We start from the raw sequence: 23,513 nt of genomic DNA, 5'->3' as shown, positions 1-23,513 counted from the left end.
TTTAATTTGCGAACTCGTTGAAGTTCTCCGTTATCACGAAATCTAATTTCGAGACTTCATTAGATGTTTTGCCGCCAGTCCAATATTAGACGCAAGATTTGAGGTGACATCAAATGACAACCGAACACCCTCTGCCATTCCATGCACCAACAAGGACATAACCACTGCGTTCACCTGTGACTTGTCACTGTGCAGCTCTATCATGCTCATCTATTTCTATGTAAAAGAGTATTTGTTCGCCGTTTGGCGGGATTTCGTGTTTGAATGTGTATATATACACATATATATATAGATGTATGTATATATATATATATATATATATATATATATATATATATATATATATATATATATATATCCCTCCCCGGACTACAACCTTGACGTGGTGGAAGGGCTTGTGCGTTCCGATGACCCCTAGAGCTGTGCTGGCGGGAGTAATAAAAATTGCTCCTGGTAGGGTCACCCATGCCAGATAGGTCGAAGGTTAGGAGCCAGACGAAAGGTAGTCCACGCAGCGTCTGTTCCTCAGTGAGGCGGCTGCAATGGCGTCTGACCCCAGTGGGGCGGCCAGTAAGTGATGGTGTCACGTTAAAAACACTATTGAGGAAGGCAACGGGAAACCACCTCAATTATCATTCCCAAGAAAAATATGATGGACTATAGAGATATTTTGAGTCCAGGCAACCACGGGGCTCGGCCCAATCGGCCGTGTGTCGTGCCCGGCAGCGGGGGAGGCAAGGCTTCCGCGGTCGTCATCCCACGAAACCCTTGCAAGAGAAAACCAACAGCAGCAGGACAGAAGATGCAGGAAAAGAAGACCAAATTAGTTAGAATAGGAACGTGGAATGTTAGGACAATGATGAGGGCAGGGAAATTGGAGAATGTTAAGCGAGAGATGGAAAGGGGAAATATAGATATTTTAGGTCTATGCGAGGTGAGATAGAAAGATAGCGGGGATTACTGGAGTGATAAGTATAGAATAATATACAGCGGTGGGGACGAGAGCCAACGAGGGGTTGCCATAGTATTAAATAAAGAGGTAGGAAGAAGCGTAGTCAACATAGAGCAGGTAACGGATAGAATACTACTAGTGGAGATAAAAGCATAACCGACGAACTTAGTTATTATTCAGGTATACATGCCACCGAGCAACAATAAGGAAGAAGAGGTCGATAGGATATACGATCAGTTAGAGGACATGATCGCGTGTGTTCATGCAGGGAAACATTTGATGGTGATGGGGGATTGGAATGCGACGGTAGGCGAAGGAAGAGATGGTGATGAGGTGGGGGACTACGGTTTAGGGACGAGGAATGACCGCGGGGAGAAAGCAGTTGAGTTCTGCAGGAGACAGGGGTTAGTCATCACCAACACTTGGTTTAGACACCACATAAGACGCAGGTATACATGGAAAATGCCAGGTGACTCAGGAAGATATCAGCTAGATTATATCCTGGTTAGACACAGGTTTAGGAACAGTGTGATAAATTCCCACAGCTTCCCGGGAGCGGATGCGGACTCAGACCACAATTTAGTTGTTATGAAATGTAGTGTACGTTTTAAAAAGATAAGGCAGGGGCGGCGAGTCAGAAAATGGAAGTAGAAGCATTAAATGGGTTGAAAAGGAAGGAATACAAACAGGCGGTAGAGAAAATCATGGAGGATGGTAAAGGGCTTAGTAATATCGAAAAAAAATGGGAAATGGTCAAGAAAGGGTTGTCTAAAGCCGCAAAAGACACTATTGGAACCGTTAACGCTAAAAGGACTAGGAAACCATGGATCACGGATGAGATGATTACAAAGATGGATGAGCGGCGAAAATGGAAGAATATAAATACAGAATTAGGCAAAATGAAGTACAAAGAATTGAACAATAAATTGAGGCGGGCAACAAATAAAGCAAAAGAAGCATGGTGGAAGACGCAGTGCGAGGATATGGGAAGTCTGCAGAGGAAGGGTGAAATCGGTGTGCTGTACAGCAAAGTTATATCTTTAACGGGAAGTAAGAAAGGGAGATCAACGATAGCAGTTAGAGATAAGGCGGGTAAGGTAATAGTTGACGCAGGAAAGATCCAAGAGAGATGGAAGGAGTATATAGAAGAACTGTATAGTAAAGAACTCAGAGCAAAAAAGTTAGACATTGAAAAAGAAAATGACGTAGAGGAAGACATCTTACGTCCAGGCATACTAGACAATGAGATAGAAAGGGCATTAAGGGAGATGAAACTAAATAAGGCCGTGGGGGTAGATAACATTCCCGTGGAACTTTTAAAATGCTTAGGAAAATGTGGGAGGAAGAGGCTATATGGGCTGATCCGTAGCATTTATGAGGAAGGAATCTGGCCGGAAGACTTTGTGAGATCAGTTTTAGTTCCGATTCCGAAAAAGGTAAAGGCCACGTCATGTGAGGACTATAGGACAATTAGTTTGATATCCCACGCAGCCAAAGTTGTTCTCAGGATCATAAACAAAAGGATAGATAGTAGGGCAAATGATTACTTAGGGGATGATCAGTTTGGGTTTAGGAAGGGGAGAGGTACGCGTGATGCCATTGCAGTAATGAGATTATTAATCGAGAGGAATATAGAACACAACCAGGAGGTATTTGCCTGTTTCGTAGATTTCGAAAAAGCGTTTGATAGAGTGAATTGGGAAAAACTAATGAGTATTCTGCAGAAAATAGGAATAGATTGGAGGGAAAGGAGGCTAATCCGCAACCTGTACTTTTCTCAGACTGCTCGGGTGCGGGTGGGAAACGGGGAGTCAGGATGGTCAGTGTTAGGAAGGGGTGTAAGGCAGGGTTGCCCATTATCACCGTTGCTGTTCAACCTGTATGCAGAGGAAATGATCAAAGAGGCATGGGAAGAACTCGAGGTAGGAATGAAAGTGGACGGGGAATTCGTAAAATCAGTTAGGTTTGCTGATGACCAAGCTTTAGTTTGTCAGTCAGCCAAGGGGCTGCAAGCATTGCTGAGTGAATTGGAAAGTCAGTGCGACAGGTATGGGATGAGAATCAATATTAATAAAACAAAGGTTATGCGATTTTCTAGAAAGAAAAAGGGCAAGCTTAACATTAAAATAGGAGGGCAAAAACTAGAGCAGGTAGAACAGTTTACGTATCTCGGTAGTGTTTTGGACCAACACGGTCAAAGTAGTGGGGACGTAAGGAGAAGAATTGCGCTAGGCAAAGAGGCTTTCACAAGGAGGAGGGAGTTGATGACAGGGACTTTGAGTAAGGATGTTAAGAAAAGACTCGTAAAAACTTTGATATGGAGCATAGCTATGTTCGGTGCGGAAACGTGGTCATTGAAGCAGGAGGATAGACGTAGATTGGAGGCTTTTGAAATGTGGGTGTGGAGAAGAATGGAGAAGGTGAAATGGACAGAGAAGAAAACAAATGAGGAAGTACTTGGTATGGTGGGCGAAGAGAGGGGTTTGTTGGGAGCAATGCTATGGAGGCAGGAAAAGTGGATGAAGGGGGTGTTGACCGGCAGTGGGATGTTGAAGACTGTGATAGAGGGTAGAATGTTGGGCAAAAGAGGAAAGGGGAGGAACAGGATAGGGATGTTGGACGGGATGAAGGGAGGAAGAAAGTACTCAGAGATGAAGAGGGACCTGATATAGAGTAGGATGATGGATTTTGTGTTTTGTTAGGAGTAATAAAATATCTGTTTGGTAGTTAATTGTGTCCATCCAAAAACCTACCTTAACTGGTAGATTACCTTAAAAAAAAATAAATATATATATATATATATATATATATATATATATATATATATATATATATATATATATATATATATAACTTACGTACTTTGGTGCTAAATTAAATTTTCTTCACTCCATGCGTCTTCCTAGTAAGTGTCGGGGTGTAGAGTGCGCGAGGGAATATATATTTATAGAAAATACATATGTATATTATAAAAGTAGTTATATGTGTGTGTGTATATATATATATATATATGTATGTATATATATTATATATACACAAACACAGCCTAACGGTGGCTGGCCCGTTATATATATATATACGAGGGTAATCCGGAAAGTAGTACCCGTTCGTGCCGCATGAAGTGCTGACGACGCGAGTAGCCGCTGGACGAGGTCAGATAGCTTCAGTGGCTTGTCTGCCTTCTCTGAGCCAAGTTGCGTGACGCTAGCATTGCCTGTGTTGTTTCTGTGATTGTTTACAATGTTTAAAAACATTGAGAACGCCGCCAGTTGTGAAGTGAGGGCAGTGATTAAATTCCTCAATGCAAGAAACGTTCGCCCATGTGATATTCATCGCCAATTAAAGGAGGTGTATGGAGACAATGTAATGGAAGAGTCGTCTGTTCGGCGGTGGTGTCGCAACTTCAACATGGGGAGGGGGAACACACACGACGATGAGCGTTCGGGGAGACCGTCTGTCATTACAGACCAACTGGTGAGCTCAGTTGACGAATTCGTGAGGAACGATCGGCGCGTCACAATTGATGACATCTGTGAGCATTTTCCCAATGTTTCTCGAACAATTGTTCATGAAATTGTTAAACACCATCTGCATTATGCAAAAATTTGTGCAAGATGGGTCCCTCGCGTATCTCAATGAGCTGGCGGCGAAGGACTATGCAGCAGGAATACAGAAACTTGTCACACGTTATGACAAATGCCTTAATTTGCTTGGAGATTATGTTGAGAAGTAGTTTAAAGTATCCTCTTTCAAATAAAATTTTTTATGTTTGTTAATATTTACTTTTGTGTCTTTATTTCACGAACGGGTACTACTTTCCGGATGACCCTCGTATATAAACCTGCCAGTCACCGCTAGGCTGTGTAGCGTGGGGTAAATACACACCAAACTAATGTTTGCCCTAATATTTTTTCCCCTACCATGGCTGGATAACGTTATTCTCATCACTTATCTTTCGTGAAAAAAATGGCATCTTAAATCTATCTGCTCGCCACTTAATCTCTCTAATTTTATTAGCCTGATATCGCCTACCGCAGTACGATGGGGATAATAATATATTTTCAACATCACTGCTAAAGAGATCTTCCAATTCATGCAAGACCTACAAATCTGTAATGTAACCTTCGCTCCGTGAGTGATTCCCAGCCTAGCCGCTATAATATTTTAGATACGCTGCTAGATTGATCATAACAATATTTTATAAATTTAGCTCCTCTACGCTGTACGTCATCCAATTCGCCCTTAAGTCGAAATTCGTGAGGATGAGTCCTAACCAACGACATATAACATTTCTCTTTAACCTTTTCATCATATTTACCAATTACTTTACTAATAAATCCTAATTTTTTGTTCGCTTGTCCTCGTATGGGTTTCAGCCAGGAGAGATCGTGAGCGAGGGTGACACCTAGGTAATTAATTGAGTCTGCACGTCCCATTTCGGTGTTCCCAATGTAGTCCGCGTTCGGGTGGGCATAGCTCTTTTTCCAAAAATTTATGAATACGCACTTTTTAAAGTTTAATTCTAATAGCCAAGTGTCGCACCAGCGTTGTATAGCACTAGGGTCATCTGACGAAGCTGCTGTGTCCTCTGGATCACGGATGTCACGGTAAACCACTGCATCGTCGGCAAATAAATGTGTCTTACTGTTGACTACGGAGTCAATGTCGTTAACGTAAAGTAGGAATAAAAGAGGTCCGATGACACCTCCCTGGGGAACATCTGAAGTAACATCTGCTACATTTGAGCTAACTCCATCTGTATTCGACCGTTAAATAAGTCTTTAATGGAACTCCGGATATTTTGATCCATGTCATATGCCTCTAGCCTCGCTAGTAGTTTACTATGAGGTACTTCTCGAAGGCTTTCTTAAGATCTAGAAAAATCACGTCCGCTGGAACATTGCTCTCTCCCAAAATAAGAAATTCAAAAACAAAAGCGCAAGTTTTGTGTCACAAAAACCAAGCTGATTTTTCATTAATAACTCCTGAATATCGAGGTGTCTTACGATCTTACTAGCAACTCTACATGTTCCTTAACCTTGCATCAAATGGATGTGAGGGAAATAGATATGTTATTACTCGGTTCCACTTTGTCTCCGTTTTTAAATATTGGTTTTACTTCAGCCGTTTTCAAATCTCTAGGAACCTTGTTATGTACCAGCGACTTGTTAAATATTATTTATACACGGCACATTTTCTGAAGTTATATTCTTAAATATACGAGCGGGTATTTTATCGGGCCTGGAGGATTTATTAGGCTTAATATTTTTCAGCTAACGTACTATTCGATCATATGAGATTTCAATTTTGGGCATCGGTTGACCGGTACGATTTGGTAAGCAATCGGATGTGTTCTGTACATTCAATCCCGACTCGTGAGCGAGATGACGGTGTTGGGGGAAGGGGAGGGTGGCTTCTTCACTCGGAGAAGGGGTAATAGAGACGGGGGCGGTGAAAAACACTCCAAGAAAAAATATTATTATTGCGACGAGAGAGGGAGCCACCCCAAAGCCCTCCCTCCCTCTGTGGCGGTCGATGGATTCGAATGAAATGGATTGTAAGGAATGGAATGCGAGCGAGTTGGAGCGAACTGTTCAGGGGAGGGTGCAGAGTGGGTGGGTGTGGGTTGGGGTTGGGAGAAGTCGAAGGCTCAGGGTAGACGGGCATGGGAGGGGAAGGGGTCATGGAGGAGAGGCCGCATGTGGAGGAAAAAACAGGGGGTGAAAAGGAATGGCAGTTGGTGAGGGAGGGATAGAAAGTCGCTCCATTTATTCGCATAAAATGTTCCATCACACTCCATAAAACGCCAGGTTTGGGCAAAAATTAGGAGTTGCAAAATATTCAAAACTATTTCAAGAAAAAACCCAAAGAACTTAAGTTACCTTGGAGTTTATTAAAAATGTAATGAATAATTGTTTCCGATGACATTCTCCCACCATCTCTGGATTAGCGTAGCTATTAAGTCGAAAAAGCATATGTAATCCTCAGCAGAACCATACTAAAATGGACTATATATGATTTCATTATTAAATCTCCACATAAAGAGAGTTTTGAGACGCTTATTAATAATCACATCCGTGATTTTGTTCGTTTTCTAAAACAATCCCAAGGTGCTGTTCCTTCTGATGAGCCCTCTCGTATCCAAAGGGAGAAATCCCCATACTACCAGCAAACACATCCAATAACGGAGCCTTCATTTGGAAGAGAAAACTTTCACTCACCCTTGAAAAGTTTGAGTGCTTATTTTTTTACTTTTCATAACGTCCGTTAACCCGAAAGTCGTAAAAGTCTTAATAAAGCCGTTAATTTCTCTCTTCTGAAAAAACCGCCGATAACCAAGGTAATTTAGCGGATTTTCTAATATAAATATTTTAATGCCCTCTTTAAGAAAGGGCGTTCATTTTGAGTTTCACCCATTTGTCATATTCTGCTGCATCATAAAAAAACCTCTAGGCGAGGAAGAAGCATTTCAGGATTACCGCACTTCTCTAATTCTATCGTTCCTCCCGACAATTTTTATTTCTTGCTAATGTGATACGAAAAGGATTATTTTGTTACTTCGTTCAGAGAGGTGCATGCAGCGGCAATACACAATTACCAGAGTGTGCTTCGCTGATTTAGTCACGTCGAGAGAATGGAAGAAAAATTAGTAGTTCAATGAGAGTGGAACTAATCATTTTAGAGGTTAGGGTGTTACGTAAAAATCATTGGGAAAAGTGACCAGGGAGACTCCCAAGATTAAGAATGTTAAAAGGGTTCAAAGAAATAAAGATCATGCTTGGTACAATGCAATACAATATTCTGTAGAGGAGAGAAATTGTGAAGAATGAGTAGTAACCAGTAAAATGGAATCAGTCTCCTGAAAAAATGGAAGTACGCTTTATTGCCTTTTCCTAAGCAGAGAGAGATACCCAAATAGTATATAACTATGAATGGTGACTATCTGGAGAGGGTAAATAAACGAAGTAATTCCGAAAGAACAGTTTGGTTTCCGCCAGGGCTACTCAACCGACCAGCAAATTCACAGAGTCACAGATTTTATCAGCGACGCTTTTAACAAAAAGGAAGGAAACATTGGTATCTTCCCCGACCTATCAAAGGCTTTTGATAAGGTATGGCATGGAGGACTTATACACAAAATGAAAAAATGGAAATTTCCGAAATGGGCAGTAAAGTGGACGACTTCCTACTTAAACGGAAGAACCTTCAAAGTAAAATGGGGGGATGAAACATGTATTAGCACAATTGCCAAAGCCGGTGTCCCACAAGGCTCCATACTAGGCCCCCTCCTCTTTAACATATATACAGCCGACTTCCCAAGAAATGGCAATGACTGGCGAAGTATAATTGCCCTATACGCGGACCACGTTGCAATCCTTGTTAAAGGAAAACATATTAACTCGGTGAAAGAAAGAACGCAAGAAGCACTGGATGAAATAGTCAAATGGTACAAAAAATGGAAACTGCATATAAATACAAAAAAACGAAAGCCATACTATTCACCCACCCTAAAACTACAAAAATTACTTGCGAATACATAAGGATTAAACAGCAGCCGATTGAATGGAGTAACACCATAAAATACCTCGGAGTTGTCATAGACGATAGATTAAACTTCAACAGCCATATGAAAGAAATCCGAGAAAAAGCGGCCAGACTAAGATCACAACTGGCACCAATTCTAAGGAATAACGCAACCCCTCAGGAAATCAAAATACTAATATACCAAACAACTATAAGACCAGTCTTAACCTACGCATCACCTGCATGGAAGGGGCTAGTGAGTAGATCCCAAATGGAAAAATTAAAAAGAACTGAAAGAAAAATATTAAGACTGGCCTTTGGATTCCCTCCGTGAGAGAAAAACGAGGAAATATACAAAAAAATAGACATTGAACAACGACATAACTTTTTACTGCGGCAAACTAAAAATTACTTCGAAAATCTGACGGAAAATTCTAACGAAGCTATGACATACGCTAAAATCAACAAAATTGGTCCATACGATAAGTATAAGAGACCAAATATCGTGTTAAAAACCCCTAAACCTTAGAAAAATAAACATGACAAATAAATAAGGAATTGGGAAATAAAAACGACGCTGGATTGGTAGTCCAGGAAGAAACGGGAAGAATATGCGTGGGACAGAGCAAAAGCCCAAATAAGGCGACCTCTGAAATAAAAAGCCGCCTAAAACGGGCATTTCTGCTGCTGGAGAGGGTAAGTGAATCCGATGGTATATTTTAGAACATGTGCTAGTACAAATTGAAAGTATTTGCGTTGTGTTCTGTCTAAATTGTCCATTTTACCATACTCTCGAGAGAATTTAGAGCATTCGATACCAATGAATAATAAATATGACACCTATGGTACTATTAAGGAATAATGATGGGGGTAATAATACTTATGTGTTATTCTATTATTACCCCACGTGCAACGGTCAGTAAATCATGTCAGATCATGTCAGTAAGATTAGAGATATTAAGTGTGGAACAGATAAATTGATTTTGTCATATTTTTCCGAACGATAAAGAATCAGAACAACATTGTCCGACCACCGTAGGGGTAAAAATATTTGGGGCAATATAATTCTGGTGTGTATCAACCCCCTGCCACACATCCTGGAGGTAGCTTGTAGAATACTAAAATATCTAACATGGATAAAGGAACTAGAAATATAATGCCACGGAAGAGGCGGTGAAATGAATTACTTAATCTCCCAGAAAGCCTCACCAAAGTTGGTTTGCTTCTACATCATTTTGATGAAACCTAAAAAGAGCTCTGAAAAACTTGGGCGACTTCATTTATGGCTCGAAAGCGGAGAACTTGCTTCCAGATTAGTTGTCCTCCGAGCAGGTGTTGCGATGTACGGCGTCCCTTATACCCAGCGTTACCCAGAGATTCCATTTTTTGTGATTAAATCTAAATAGTTTTCCAAATGAAAAGTTTTCGCACGCAACATTGTGAAAACAGAGACATTCAGTGCCACGGGTGGTGAGGCAGAGTGTGGTAAAAAGGGTTTTCTCTTCGATTCAAGTTAGGTTTTAACACAGTCGCCACTGAATTCTCCTCTTATCTGCCCACCCTTTTTATGGCATCAAATTTCTTTTTTTTTCCTTTCTGTTAGTATCAATTTCATGTGTCTCATCCGAGTTCGCTCACTGAAGTCGGTACCTTTCACGTCTCGTTCCATGTTTGTCTTCGGAGAACGATCAAATTTTAAATATTTTACATGCAATTAATTTCTTTTCTTTTCCTCCATATGCATCTTCTCACCGCTCTAGTTGCGAATTTAAAAAAAACGTTACGACCTGTTCGTTTAACTTATTAATTCTACGCACACAATTCTAATAGTTCAAATTTTATTGCCATTTTGATAATGAAAATGAAACCCATATCTTGCCTCAAAGAGATTATGGTTGTCGTGGAGATGATATACTATATGCGTCACATTCCCTACCTGGACTTGAGGGGCGGAGTCTGTGAGGAGCATGTCCATTTAACGGTAGAATTTCACCTTCTTAGTTTTTAAATTCTGTATGACCTATCTTTTTATGTTGGGGGCCTGTCATATAAATGTTTGTGATTTATTTTTATTCACTTTTTTTGCAAAGCAAAAAACCAATTTATTTGCTAAATTAAGCATAGTTTTCTTTGGTAATCTTGCTTTGGACTTCTTGGACCACGGTGAAAGTGACTCGAATTCTTCATAGTATGTGGTTACTGGTGACGAGAAATGGGTATCTGAGTACAGCCACTTTAAGTACCATTTTAGACCACTGGATTACATGTCAAAGAGGCCTGAACGAGGACCATGTCGATGCCTTTTACAGGAAGCATACCACAGCTGGCTGAGGCACTGGCATTGGTGTTTCGATACATAAGGGTGCTCTTAATGAAGGATTTTAGCAATTTGTACTTTGATCTGCTATGCATTTTTCCCCAGTTTTATTCTATTTAATTTGGGGACAGACCTTGTAGACTACCGGCGGAAACATATCTTGGCGTTTTATAATCTACCTTCCATTTGAATTGCGGCATCCTTCTCTAGAAAGACGGTTAAGCGGCTCTGGTCCCTCTGGGCATATCTATTCGCAGCCTGGTTTACCAATAGTCTATGCCTCCGATGTCTTACCTGTGCCTGCACTTAAACTCCATGCGTGAGTGTTTTCTGGGGTTTGGGACCTTATAAATCGGAAACATAGACCATTTGAAAACCGCGAAAGAATGGGATCCTTTGAAATCTCTCACTAGTAGCGAATAATACTACATATGAATTGGACAGGTAGAGTGATTAAAAAGGGAATACCCAGAGGATTCGTCAAAATCCTGGGCTTAGGAAGTAGCAAATTAGGGTTTTTTTTTCAAGGAAGTCTAAACTGTGGGAATATAATCTGGTTATATCTAACGATATAGATTAATTAGATATTGTGTTACTGATTCAATGTTCAAAGACAATTTTCATTTTATAGGAGCTACTTTCAAAGTTAACCAAAATTGTCAGGAAGGAAAATTTTTGGGCTGATTTATTGTAAATCAGTTAAGTTGACGATCTTGGCTTTTTCGTTTTCCACTGATTTCTAGTGTTTTGTACGCAGGTTATTTTAAAGTCAATGGCGAAAACCTACAGTACTTAAAATGAGTTGCGTCATAATTTTGCAGATGTCATTCTTTTTGTTGATCAAGCTTTTTTGTCTTTTGCGTATCACAAGATCCAAAAATTACTGGCCTCGAAAAGAGAAATCGTGCATAGAAAATTGCGAAAAAAAAACAGAACTGCGTTGATGTTTTTTTCTCTCTGTAGCTAAATTTCGCTCTCATTAGTTCAAGAATGTGTTCCACATGCAACTATGACACAGTATTTAAGATAAAATTAGAGATAGCATGGGTGGGGATGTAACTGTTTGGAAAAGTTTATTCTTATTTAGAGCGGAATATCTGTCGACGGAATCCAGGTGATTTGTGTGCAGAACGTCCGAAAATAAAACTGGAATGATTTCGCATTTTGCAATTTCGCATTCGAAATTCTTCATGCGCGAAAATGATCTCTGGGGACGGGTTGGAGGGGGCGGGTGACCCTCCCTAGCGACGGCGAAGCTCGGAAAGTCCGGTGGTGGCAGCGCACGCCGCGCCGTCGAGTCCCTGGACGAGGGCGCGTTTGCCGCGTGACGCAAGGGGCTTCCGAGGTGGCGGGCGGGCTATTATGCGCCGCCCCTGCCCACGAGGCAAAGATCGAATAATGGGCCGGAGACTCTAACACACATCAATCTCTCCACGACATGCTCGCCGGTGGACGGGGGGAGGAGTGGCGGTAAATTTCCCGTCCCACAATCCATCCCTCTCCCCACCTCCCACGCCCTTGGAGAACCGCAATCGAAGGGCAATCGTCATTCCTCTCACCCCTCCCCCCGCGGTCCTCTCTGCTGCCTCGAGAGAAGGGGCGGGGGCGGTGGGAGGTCCCTAGAAATTCCCAGTCGCTCGAGAGAAGCCTGGGCGTTCGCATTTGTGAGAGAAGGAATGCGACAATTTCGGTATTGCATTCCGTGTCGCGAATCCGTCCCCCAGTTCGATCGTGGGAGTAGCAGAGGGGTGGGTTTTAGGAGGTTACTGAGGGCGGGGAGCGGTCAGCGGGTGTGGGTGGAGCACCCCATGCTGGGGACATACATTCATCCCTCGCTCCATTGTTGCGCCATCGCCGGCGACGCACGAGAGGCTTGCGTCACAGAGGTTTTTGTTGCGTGCATATATATATGCATAGGCATCGCCGATTCACCCCTTCCTCCCTTCGCCCCCCCCCCTCCCACGAGTATTCAATGTTTTCCGCGGTCCACTACACAAAACCACCCCTCCCCTTCACACCCTCGCCTTTGAGTCAAGCGAAATTCGTCTGCAAATAAATCGCTTCTACGTTTCGCGCCCTCATTGTTTTCCCAACCGCTCACGATGCCATTCCAATGCGGGGTTTATTCAAGAGGGGGGGGGGGTGGTTGAAGAGACACGTCACCTCCCCCGCGACGCGGTTGTCCGCGGCATGGTGGGGGGGGGGCCTTGGGGAATTAGCGGCCGGCGTGATGCATCGCCATCGCCAACTCCCTCCGCCCACCCCGGTTAACGGGCGGCGACACCGGAATCCCACACCGATTTTTGACACAGTGACCTCTCCGCCTCCCCCGATGATCTCGCTTCCCCCTCCCGCTCCCGGGCGTGCCATTTCGTATTCCCCACTGTCGGCGGGACAATAATTCGCCCCCTCATAACCTCCCCTCTCTCTCTCTCTCTCTTCCCTCCCTCCTCTTTGACATCCTCCACGCGAATATGTGAACGTCGTAAAAAAAGACAAATGAGTTCATACATCCGAAATGCTTGCATGATAATTTCATCCTATTCAAACCAAAAGTTTATATATACGTGTACATATGTATATATCGCCCAGAAATAAATGCTCAAAAAATCCCTCACAAAGGTCCGTAAATAACGGATTTATTTATCTGAAAAGGAATGAGAATCCAGATTCGAATATGCGTCGTTTCACATTTAAAAATTGCTAAGCTATAAATTAATCGATGACAGGTGAATGACGATGAAATATGAGTATTTTCTTATTGTGATGCATTGCATCTTAAATTAAGTGTTTACTTAATAAGCAGTACTCTATGGTCTCGTAAGCGTTACTCCAATTAATGAGTGAACGTTTAGCTATTCATAATAATTATTTCCTCTGAATTAATCAGCAATTGTTTAATATTAACTTAACTTTTTTTAATCACCATCAAGTATTAATGATTAGAATTTGTCAATATTCCTTCTATCTTTAATTTATGACTTTTTTTGGAAATACTACACTTCATCGGCCCTAATTAATGGTTATGTTTGATAGGAATGTTTTTATTACTCGTATTGTTTTAATTTATTAATGCTGCAAATCCCTTTATACAATTTTTTTAATTAAGCTTATACTTTCTAATCCTTATTTCTATCACTACGTCTATAAGGTAAGTTTTTAAAATATTTTGTATTTTAGTTTTAATAATTTTTATACGAAAAATAGAATGATTTTTTAACAAAACATTATGCAATTAATTTTTGACCAAATGGTTAAAATCTGGCGCTAGTTAAGGAAATCTGGGAATATATTGTTGGCAAGTGGAAAAAATTACAACTATATTTTCCTTGTTACTTTCCAATTCCACCAGACCGGGCAAGAAACTGCTCACCTAATGTACTTATATTGTAAATAATACCCGGGAAGGAGTCATGATCGCTAGCCATGTTTCATTTGTGCGTTTCTCCATCATGTTTCATGCGTTAACACCGCTAGCTATGGTGCATCTATTACAATCCCAAGTGGACATTCTGTTACAGGCGCCTTACATTCCCAATGGTCAATTGCGGTTTTGCTGTCCCATTTCAGCGAGCCAATTGCACCATCCCTGGAAGGTGGAGGGTGTAATTGAGGGGGTTGGGGTGAGGGAGAGAGGTCAAACCATAGGGGGAGTGGGCTTCCTTCGTTCGCAGAGCGGGAGAGATACGCCTCGAAACGATGCTGTGGGTGCGGGGCGAATGGAATGCTGGGAAAGTATTTTACGCCATCCGTAACGCTGCCCTCATCGGAGTACGGCCCGAAACCTAGCGAGGCGGGTCGGCCCAGCCCCCCATGGACCACACCCGACGCGTAATCATTCCCTCGCAACCCGGAGACTCGGAGAGACTCGTTGTTTCACGTATACGATCGGGAACGAGAAAAGGAATGCGAGTAGCGATCTCCAACCCGCTTGAAACAGGGCCAGCCTTTTATTTGGACGGGTAGAATTCACGGGTTGGTGTGCGGGGGGTGGAAGCGGTAGAAGTCTGGCCAAGATTGGACTACATCCCTATCAGGGGCGGGGGTACTTTCGGTGGTTGGGGAAGTCGGAGCCTCCCTGACCGCTTTGTTGAGAGGGGCGGCGAGAGAAGGCTGAAGTGAGTAAGATTTCAATTATGATAGTCTTGTTAAAATCAAAACGATTCGGATCCTGGATGTTGTTATTATTAGTGGAATTCTTGGAATCGAATCAAAGAAATTTCATCTCAATAAAGGGGAAGACATGGCGGGCCAGTTGGTTGACCGTTGGACTACTGACACCGGAGGTACCGGGTTTAATTTCGGGTGATACCCCTCAACTCCACATAAGCTGAGTGATTTTACGGGACCAGATCATCCTGGGAAACGATTGGTTGCCCAGGGATAGGAACTCCCATTAGTACCCAGATTAGTGAATTTCACAAACCGTACAAGGCTACTCCTAAATACACGCTGAGCTCCTCTGGGTTGTTAACTGTGGTTATCTAACCTTTTAGGTGGGCATTGATCACTTGGCGGTTATTGGTAACGATTCCGAATATTATTTCAGTGCTTTTAATTTGGTCACAATAGTTTAACTTCATATTTTTGTTCAAACGAAATAATCATAATTTATAATTTTTTGAACGTAGGACATCTGTCCAGGAAGTAACTTCCGTCTTCGTGTAGCGTGAGGATGAGTGGAGAGAGCCGAATGGTCGTGGTATTGACGCGCACAGTCAGTCAGTACGCTTCGACTACAGCGGTTTGAAGGTCATTTGTTTGCAATAGCGAGTCAAATAAGCAATGCAATTGAAATGCCCACCAAAGAGGAAGTTCGTTTGGTGATAAGGTTGTTACTAACAAAATATTTCATGGCTGCTGTCATTCATTAAATTTGTACTCTGCCGTGGGACCAAATGTGATGAGTGACAATCAGAGTTATACGTCAGTGTTTTTGTTCATTTAAGAGTGAACATAAATGAACATGATGGCGACAGAAGTGCCCGCCTGTCTTAGGTGAACGATAAACTGTACCTGAAATGTGACGAAAAGAAGTTCGTGAAAACCGACCTTTTACGATACTTGAAATCTTAAGAAAGTTTTCCACCGTTTCCTAAGACTCTGTCGCATGGAAACACGAGTGAAAAGTTAGGCTACTTACTTCATGTCTTGTGCTCGTCTCGACGAGGAACTTCAAAGCCGTCATCGGTTGGCTGAGATCTCAGGCGGCAGAATTTTACGTTGAAGGAGTATGAAAACTAGTGAAGAGAAATGACAAATATTTGAATCGGGTTGGCGAATATGCATAAAAGAGTAGAGATATGTAGCTTTGAGATGAAAATAATACATTTTTCTGTACTGTAGTGTATTATTTAAAGCATAACGGAGTTTACTTTCAGGACAGCTCTCGTAATAAAAAATGTCCGAACACTGCTGTCATATAAATATAAAATATATTTATTTTAAACTAGAGCTCAAATCTTAGAAAGGCCTGTTACTTACTTTCGACATTGGTCTTGTTTCTTGTTGTAACATTAATGCATTATTTTATTCCCATCTGCGTACATTTCCCCGAATCCTGCTATTGGTAACAGCCAGCGACTCATAATGGGTACACTTTTAAGTTTTCATTCCTATCCCTTGAAATGGAGGCGGGTGGGGACATGATTCAATCAACTGGGGAAAGAGATGAGAAAGCATCCCAAACAGGCGTCCAAGTGTTTGTGGAAGGAGAGGAGGGATGTAATATCATGAACGATTCTAATCCAGCAGAAATTCATAGAAACTCGGCGGTGGCACTGAGAGATGTGCTGGTGGTCCACCTGATTACCCCGGTAACTCGTGTCTCTTCACCATCTCCCCATGGCTTGCTCGCGAAGCGGGCTTTCCCTTCCTCAGACCGTTGAAAATCAGCGGGCCGGGTCGAGGGCTGCGGTATTGCTGGAGGTCCGTGTGGGTGGATAAGAGGCTGCGGTCGGGGGCATGGGGGGGAAGGGAATTTCATTTTGGGGGACGAGAGCGACGGGGGGGGGTGTGGCGTCGTCGGAGAGGGGTGCGGGGAAATTCGCCCTCTCAGGGGGCGGAAGGGGAGCGTCGCCGATCGGTCGGTGGAGCGGTGGTGCCCAATGGTGCGTGCATGGGCTGCCACGGCAACACCCACGCGACATTCCTCAAAGGACACGGTCCCGAGGAGCGGAAGAATAAAACGAGATTACTCCCTTTTTTATTCGCCGTTTTTATTCCGTCCCCTCCGCAACGTCCCGTCCCACACCAGTTGTCCTCCGACCATCTTTCCCCAGTCCTCCGTCCTTCCGTCCCTTCCCACTGGAGACCTCTAGGCCTTGAAACTTCTGGTTATCGCCGACCGCAGAATATGAGCACGCGTTCTTTTAAAAATTATTTTTATTTCAAAATTCAGCAGCGAAATCCATGATTTAAGTAATATTTTGATGAATAATAGTGCTGTTTTAATTAGATATTGATAATTGTTGCAAATAGCATGACCCTCGGAAACTTGAAGATATGACGCCCCCCCCCCCCCCCCGGGGATTCAACGAATGACGTCACTGGGGCCAATGGAGTTGTACGTTATGGCGTCTCTACTTGAATGCGAGTTGCTGAGCATATTTTGCAAACAATATGGCACTCATTTGACTTAAGAATATCAACAAATTAATGCTAGTTGATATTCAACTGGAACCATTATATGAATCCTATTCTTTGGACGCCTTAAAAAAGTTGAAGAAACGCTGCAAAAATTGCATAGAGATAAAATAAGACTGCTGAAAAATAATTTAATTTGTTTTCATGTTTATTCTAAGTATTCATCCAAAACCCACGTACGGATCTTTTCTATGATTTTAAAATCCCCTCCCAAGAATTAATCCAGATCAGCTTCCCTCTCAAACCGAAAACGATAAGTGAAATACGTGCATATGCAAAGTAAGAAACAAAAGATCGATACTGGAAAAGAACCATTCGTGTTGACGGCCACATATTTACGAAATCAAAACATTGTGCTCTCATTTACAATGTCATCTTTATATACGATGCTATTTTTCCAAATATGATGCATTTTCCATGAAAACCAGTAAAATAATTTCACTTTGTTTATTAACTTCTTGTTTCCGCCATGCGCAGGTGTCACATGGAATGGAATTGTACTTCCACTAGCATGCCATAGATGTAGAAATTAAAAACATTCACAACGCCCTAATAAGAACCAATTCAGTAATCAGTCTCCTGGTAATATGATTAATCCATTCAAACTAAAATACAAAAATATTGATGTAAAATTTATATATATATATATATATATATATATATATATATATATATATATATATATATATATATATATATATATATATATATAAAATATCTTCGAAATGGAACGCTCTTCGGCGACGCACAAATATTTAAAATACAGATTTAGATTTTTAGAATATAGAAACACAAAGAAAGGACACTCACAATTTGTTATTTGACGTTTCGACAGCACGGCTGTCGTCTTCAGAATCTTTTCTATATTCAGAAGAGTTTCTATATTCTAAAAATCTAAATCTGTTTTATATATATATATATATAATAACCTTTTATATAATAATTTCTATTTCATTTTGTGTTCTATTGTGGCGTCCAAATGTTATACATGCAGGGTTAGTGCAATAAGTACCGTGACTGGTTCGCTGTAGCCTCAAATGAGCGGTGGATATCGTTAGAGGGGGCCCCCACTACTTGGGCGCACTTTAGTTCAGTCGCCTCCGGGCATGCGTTGAGACAGGAGGTGGATTTTAGTGACGTGTGATTGTTTGTGGTGTCGTCACGCCAGAATGGAGCGCACCGTCGAGCAACGCTACGCTGTGAATTTTTGCATTAAACTCGCAAAATCCGCGTCTGACCCTTGAACTCATTCAACAGGCTTATGGGAATGATGCCTTAAGCCGCACAAGAATTTTTTAGTGGCGCAAAATGCTTAAGGAAGGCCGGGAGCGCGTCGAAAACGAGCACCGCGTCGGACGCCCGACGACCGCTCGAACCGATGCTCATGTGGCCAAAGAGAAAAAAGTTTTGGACTATGACAGCCATTTAACCATCGCCCTTATCAGTGAGGAGACCGGTCTTTCAGTCGGAACCGTCCACACCATTGTAATAGAGGATCTTTGTATTTTAGTATTAATGAATCTCACCTATAAAAACAAATCCAATGGATTAACGTATTTTTTTAGGAGGTGCTACAGTATGACTACTTAGGTAGTGAAATATGCCTAGGATTTTTGTCCTAGACACCATGCCTACGGTTGTGTAATGGCACGTAATAGAACCTACGCTTCGCAACTAATGTTCCAAATACTTGTACCTTGGTATCATACCCTGGGTACCAACCCCTGCTTATTTGTGTTCGTTCGTCACTTGAAGATATTGTTTGCTTCTCAGCTAATTAAACAATATATGAGTATATATTTTGGGTCTTTAAGACTTCACCATCCTTCCTATTTAGATAACGCGTTGTTAATGTATATTACAGACTAAAGATTAAGCAATTTCAATAAAATATTACTTCTCTACGCACGTACCATGGAAAACCCGAGTGAATAAGATATTTCTTTCTCCAGTCGTATTAAATTCCCTTCTTTCCTGGAATGGCAAAATAAAGTCGTTTTTTTTCTGGATAATTACAAACGTCAAATATATTTGTAAAACCGAATCTGTCTCGTTAGCAACATTTATTCCTGCATTCCATGATATGACTCAGTTAGTGACAAACCGACATAGGAGCGTCCTCCTGAACTCCTATACCCAATGGGCGACCAATGTGAAGATATTATGAAACACTAGAATACCACTGAATAATTTACATGATATATTAATTACCAGATGAGTTAGCCGCGATTTTTTATAGTTTTACTTACAGACCGACAGGAGGTCTGGTGCAGAAAGTGTTAGAAAATTGCTTATCGCCGGGATTCACGATTTGAGACAAAATACAACCGTGCATTATCTCATAATTGGTTGTTACGTCGCCTAGTTGACAGTGGCGATCGATTTCCACTGTTTTGATCACGAGTTGATGGATGAGAAAGAGATTCCTTTTTATTGTTTACGTGGAAATTGTTTTCTCGTCCATTACTACCGATCTCATTAAAACTCTTTCAAATCGCGATTAACAATTTTTAACGAATCACAAGCTTTTCTTTTCCAATCAAATCCAGAAATAAAACTCTACTGACGGGTACTGATGAATGTACGCGTAGCAAACCAAGTCTTCTCAATGAAAATAATAAGCATCTCTCTTTTATTTTACGCGCCAAACCCTTGCTTACTACTCGCTCGATGAATTCATGTTTCTATCTTTAAGATCCTCAGGTATTTTAGCGTATTTTCTTCATGCGAGGGCTGATATCAGTGTGGCACTTTATATTTCACTTCGTGCGCTGCGCTAACTGCATACCCCCGTTTAAATAAGTGGACGTAAGATGGTGAATGTTCTTACATTGAAGCTTCATTTAATAAGGGTCGGGTTTCTTGAGATTTATTTAAAGCATGACTGGCCAAGTACGAAAGGGAATGATTTTATTGGTATGGGGAAACAAACACCGTTTCTCATGGCATAAATATGTGCAATTGTATCACGTCGTACGCGATTTAAGAGTTCGAAATTATACGTAAATGTAACCTATTTTAATTGATGGTTTCCGGCTTAACTTTATGGTATCGGTTTATATTGAAAATGAAAAATAGTGACTTTGTGATTACACAAAAATTTGTTTCCGATAAGACCCGGGTTTCGACATTCCACATCCTCTTCTGGTCTGAAGATGATGTCGAACGTCGAAACCCGGGTCGCATCGTAAAAACTTTTTTGGGTAATCACAAATTCACTATTTTTCATTTCCAACCTAGTTTAATAATAATGAATAATCGTAGAAACAGCTCTGCCATAGATCTAAAATCACGATTTTTCATTAGTAATTAATTGCAATGTGCCTAAACAAATACGTATATTGTTCATGCGTTATTTAAGTGAATCCAAATGCAATTGCTTATTATTTATACCCTTTTGTTGTCATTTTTTTAACACGCCGTTGAGTGCTGTCCAGCGTTCTCCCAAACCCGCCTGAGTGAAGTCCGGATCGAGGCTGCTGGATGGCATTCGTCTGTTTCCCTGGAACGGAGAGATGACGCGCTGGAAGGGAGGGGGTGGGGAGAGTGGGAGGGAGGGGTCGGGGGAGGGGGCTGGCGGTGGATCTGGAGATTAGCCACCGCCGGAGTTGACAGCTCGCGGAAAGCCCGTGATGGAAAAAGCGAAAGCCATTTCCTGGCCAAGAGACGAATTTGCGGAGGGGAATATGAATATGAGCACGAGGGTGGATTGATGCGGGAGGGGGGAGACATCATTTTGGGGAAGGAGGGTGGGTGGGGGAGGCGTGACGTCTGTCCGGGTTTTGCGGGGGAAGTGGCGTGTGGCGTGGGTCGGCGTTAGTCCCGGAGGAGCTCGACGGCTGAGGCGATTTCCGCCGCAGGGAAGAGTCGGTTAATAGGTTTTGGGGGGGGCGGGGCGGGAATTGCCCCATCTCAATCGCCTCGCGTCTGCTGATTCAAGGGAGTCTCAACCAGAGATTAGCTGAGGGGGATCGAAAAATACCTCTATCTCTAGAGTACTGAGAAAGGACGTGAAAATGGTAAAATGTCTCGAAAACTGGTAGTCTTCATGAAATATTAGTGGTCCTAATGGTATTTACGTGGCAATGAAGCGCTTTGTTTATGAATAAAACGAACGGTAACTACGGCCGTATGAATATCATGAGAAGAATTAACCCCAGTCGTACTCTTACAAACGGGCAAAGGATATGGTGAGGGAAATTAGACGGGAAAAATAAATAATTCAAATTAAATTAAAATAAAATAAAATAAAATGGTATAGGTGGATTAAGAAAAGAAAAACGATTTAACCAAAATATGATAACAACAAACGGGGGATCGAGATGGTGCCGGGACTAACGTACTGGCTTCCCACCCCGAGGGCCCGGGTTCAAATCCCGGCGGTGTTGAATATTTTTCAGAGGCATCTCGATCCCTACTTGAGGTGCTTTGTGGAGGGCACTTTGAGTGAGTGCGCCGTCCGTCGGATGGGACGTTAAGCTGCGGACCCCTTGGCGCCTTTCGTAAAGAGTAGGCTAATTCCTATGCCAGGTTTCTCTCCACCCTTCATCGTTTCCTGTCCTTCCCCTATGGCGCATATGACCTCAGCTGTCGGTCGCCTCCCCTAAATACAAGAACGATAACAAGGTACGCCCTGGCTGAGGTGTACTAGATAGCATTGCCCTTATCAAGCACTCCCCCAGGATGACTTGCGAGAGGTTTCTCCCTGGACCAGCGGCCCACCAATCTCACGCAATAAAATAAATGCAAATAAATCAAGCAATCTTAAGCTTGGATGTACTAAATAGCCTTGATTTTTGCTATTCACAGGAACTCACTCAACCAGGGATTTCGGGAGGTTTCACTATGCGTCAATGGACCGCCAATCTCTCACTTGCTTGGGTATACGTAAACGCCTAATCCCTTGCAAAACTCACTCTTTCACTCACAGGTCTACCCGTGGAATCTCTTACGAAGTTAGTCCTGAGACTAATACTTTGGGAAATGTGCCGAGAAGTTGAGACGCTCGGTTTATTGTGTGATCTAATGGTCTATTTTAATGTCTTTCCACACCGTAAACGTCACTACGAAAATGTATTCATTACAGCCTGTATTTTTCCCTAAGATATTTATCATATTTTATACTTAATTATCATAGTTTTTATACTTAAGATTTATATTTAGTTAAATATCAAATCGTTCGTTAAACACCGCTAATAAATTTAAACGTTTGATTTTATTTTATTAAACGCCTCATTTTGTGAAAAAATCCAGCTTTGGCAAATTTTTGTCCCTCCTCTTCTTTTTATAAAATCCACGATTATATATATTATATTATAATATATAAGACGTTTATCTCTATATTGTAAGTCTTGTATCAGTACGTGGTACCGTTTAAGCATGTACCTTGTTGTTCTATGCTGATTTAATATTTCCAATGAAAGAGCACACTTTGCTTTTCCACAGAGATTGTTTTATTACGATCTAGGTTTCGTTAAAGCATAACATCTTCAGGTCCTGAAGATTTTTCGTTGCAACGACCTAGATTTCGTTACAGCATAACGTCTTCAGGTCCTGAAGACGTTTCGCTGTAACGAAACCTAGGTCGTAATAAAAAATTCTAAGTGGAAAAGCAAAGTGTCTTCTTTGATTATGAAAGATTTTCACCATTTTATGCCTTAAACTGTGTAATATGTAATATTTCTGCTTTAAACCCTCGCTCACAGAATTTACCATAGATACGGAAACGGAATCGAAGGGCCATTTAAAAATAATCGTAAATTTACCTTGAGAACCACTACTATTAAGGAAAATTGATATCATTAGGCATAAAATAATTGCATCGTCATTGCTGTTGAAGGAAGCTGCGCGCAAGTTTTAATTGGTCTTGTATCTTTTTCCGCCACCTGCATTGCAGATCTTGATTATGCTACCGACGATCTCCCTCCCCCGGATTCACTGGCCCGTCCATGTTCCAACAGCACAATTTTCCACCCTGTAGTTCAATTCTGGCATGTGTGGCAGTTTGAAAAAAACCTCATTTTTACAATTTCTTACCAAGAAATTGCTAAAACTTAATGCAGAAATTATGTAACA

Source organism: Hetaerina americana, unplaced genomic scaffold (assembly GCF_022747635.1).
Source record: "Hetaerina americana unplaced genomic scaffold, ioHetAmer1.1.p SCAF_101, whole genome shotgun sequence".
In the NCBI taxonomy this organism is placed as follows: Eukaryota; Metazoa; Arthropoda; class Insecta; order Odonata; family Calopterygidae; genus Hetaerina; species Hetaerina americana.
The sequence above is the reverse complement of the archived record's forward strand: the minus strand, read 5'-3'. Positions refer to the sequence as shown.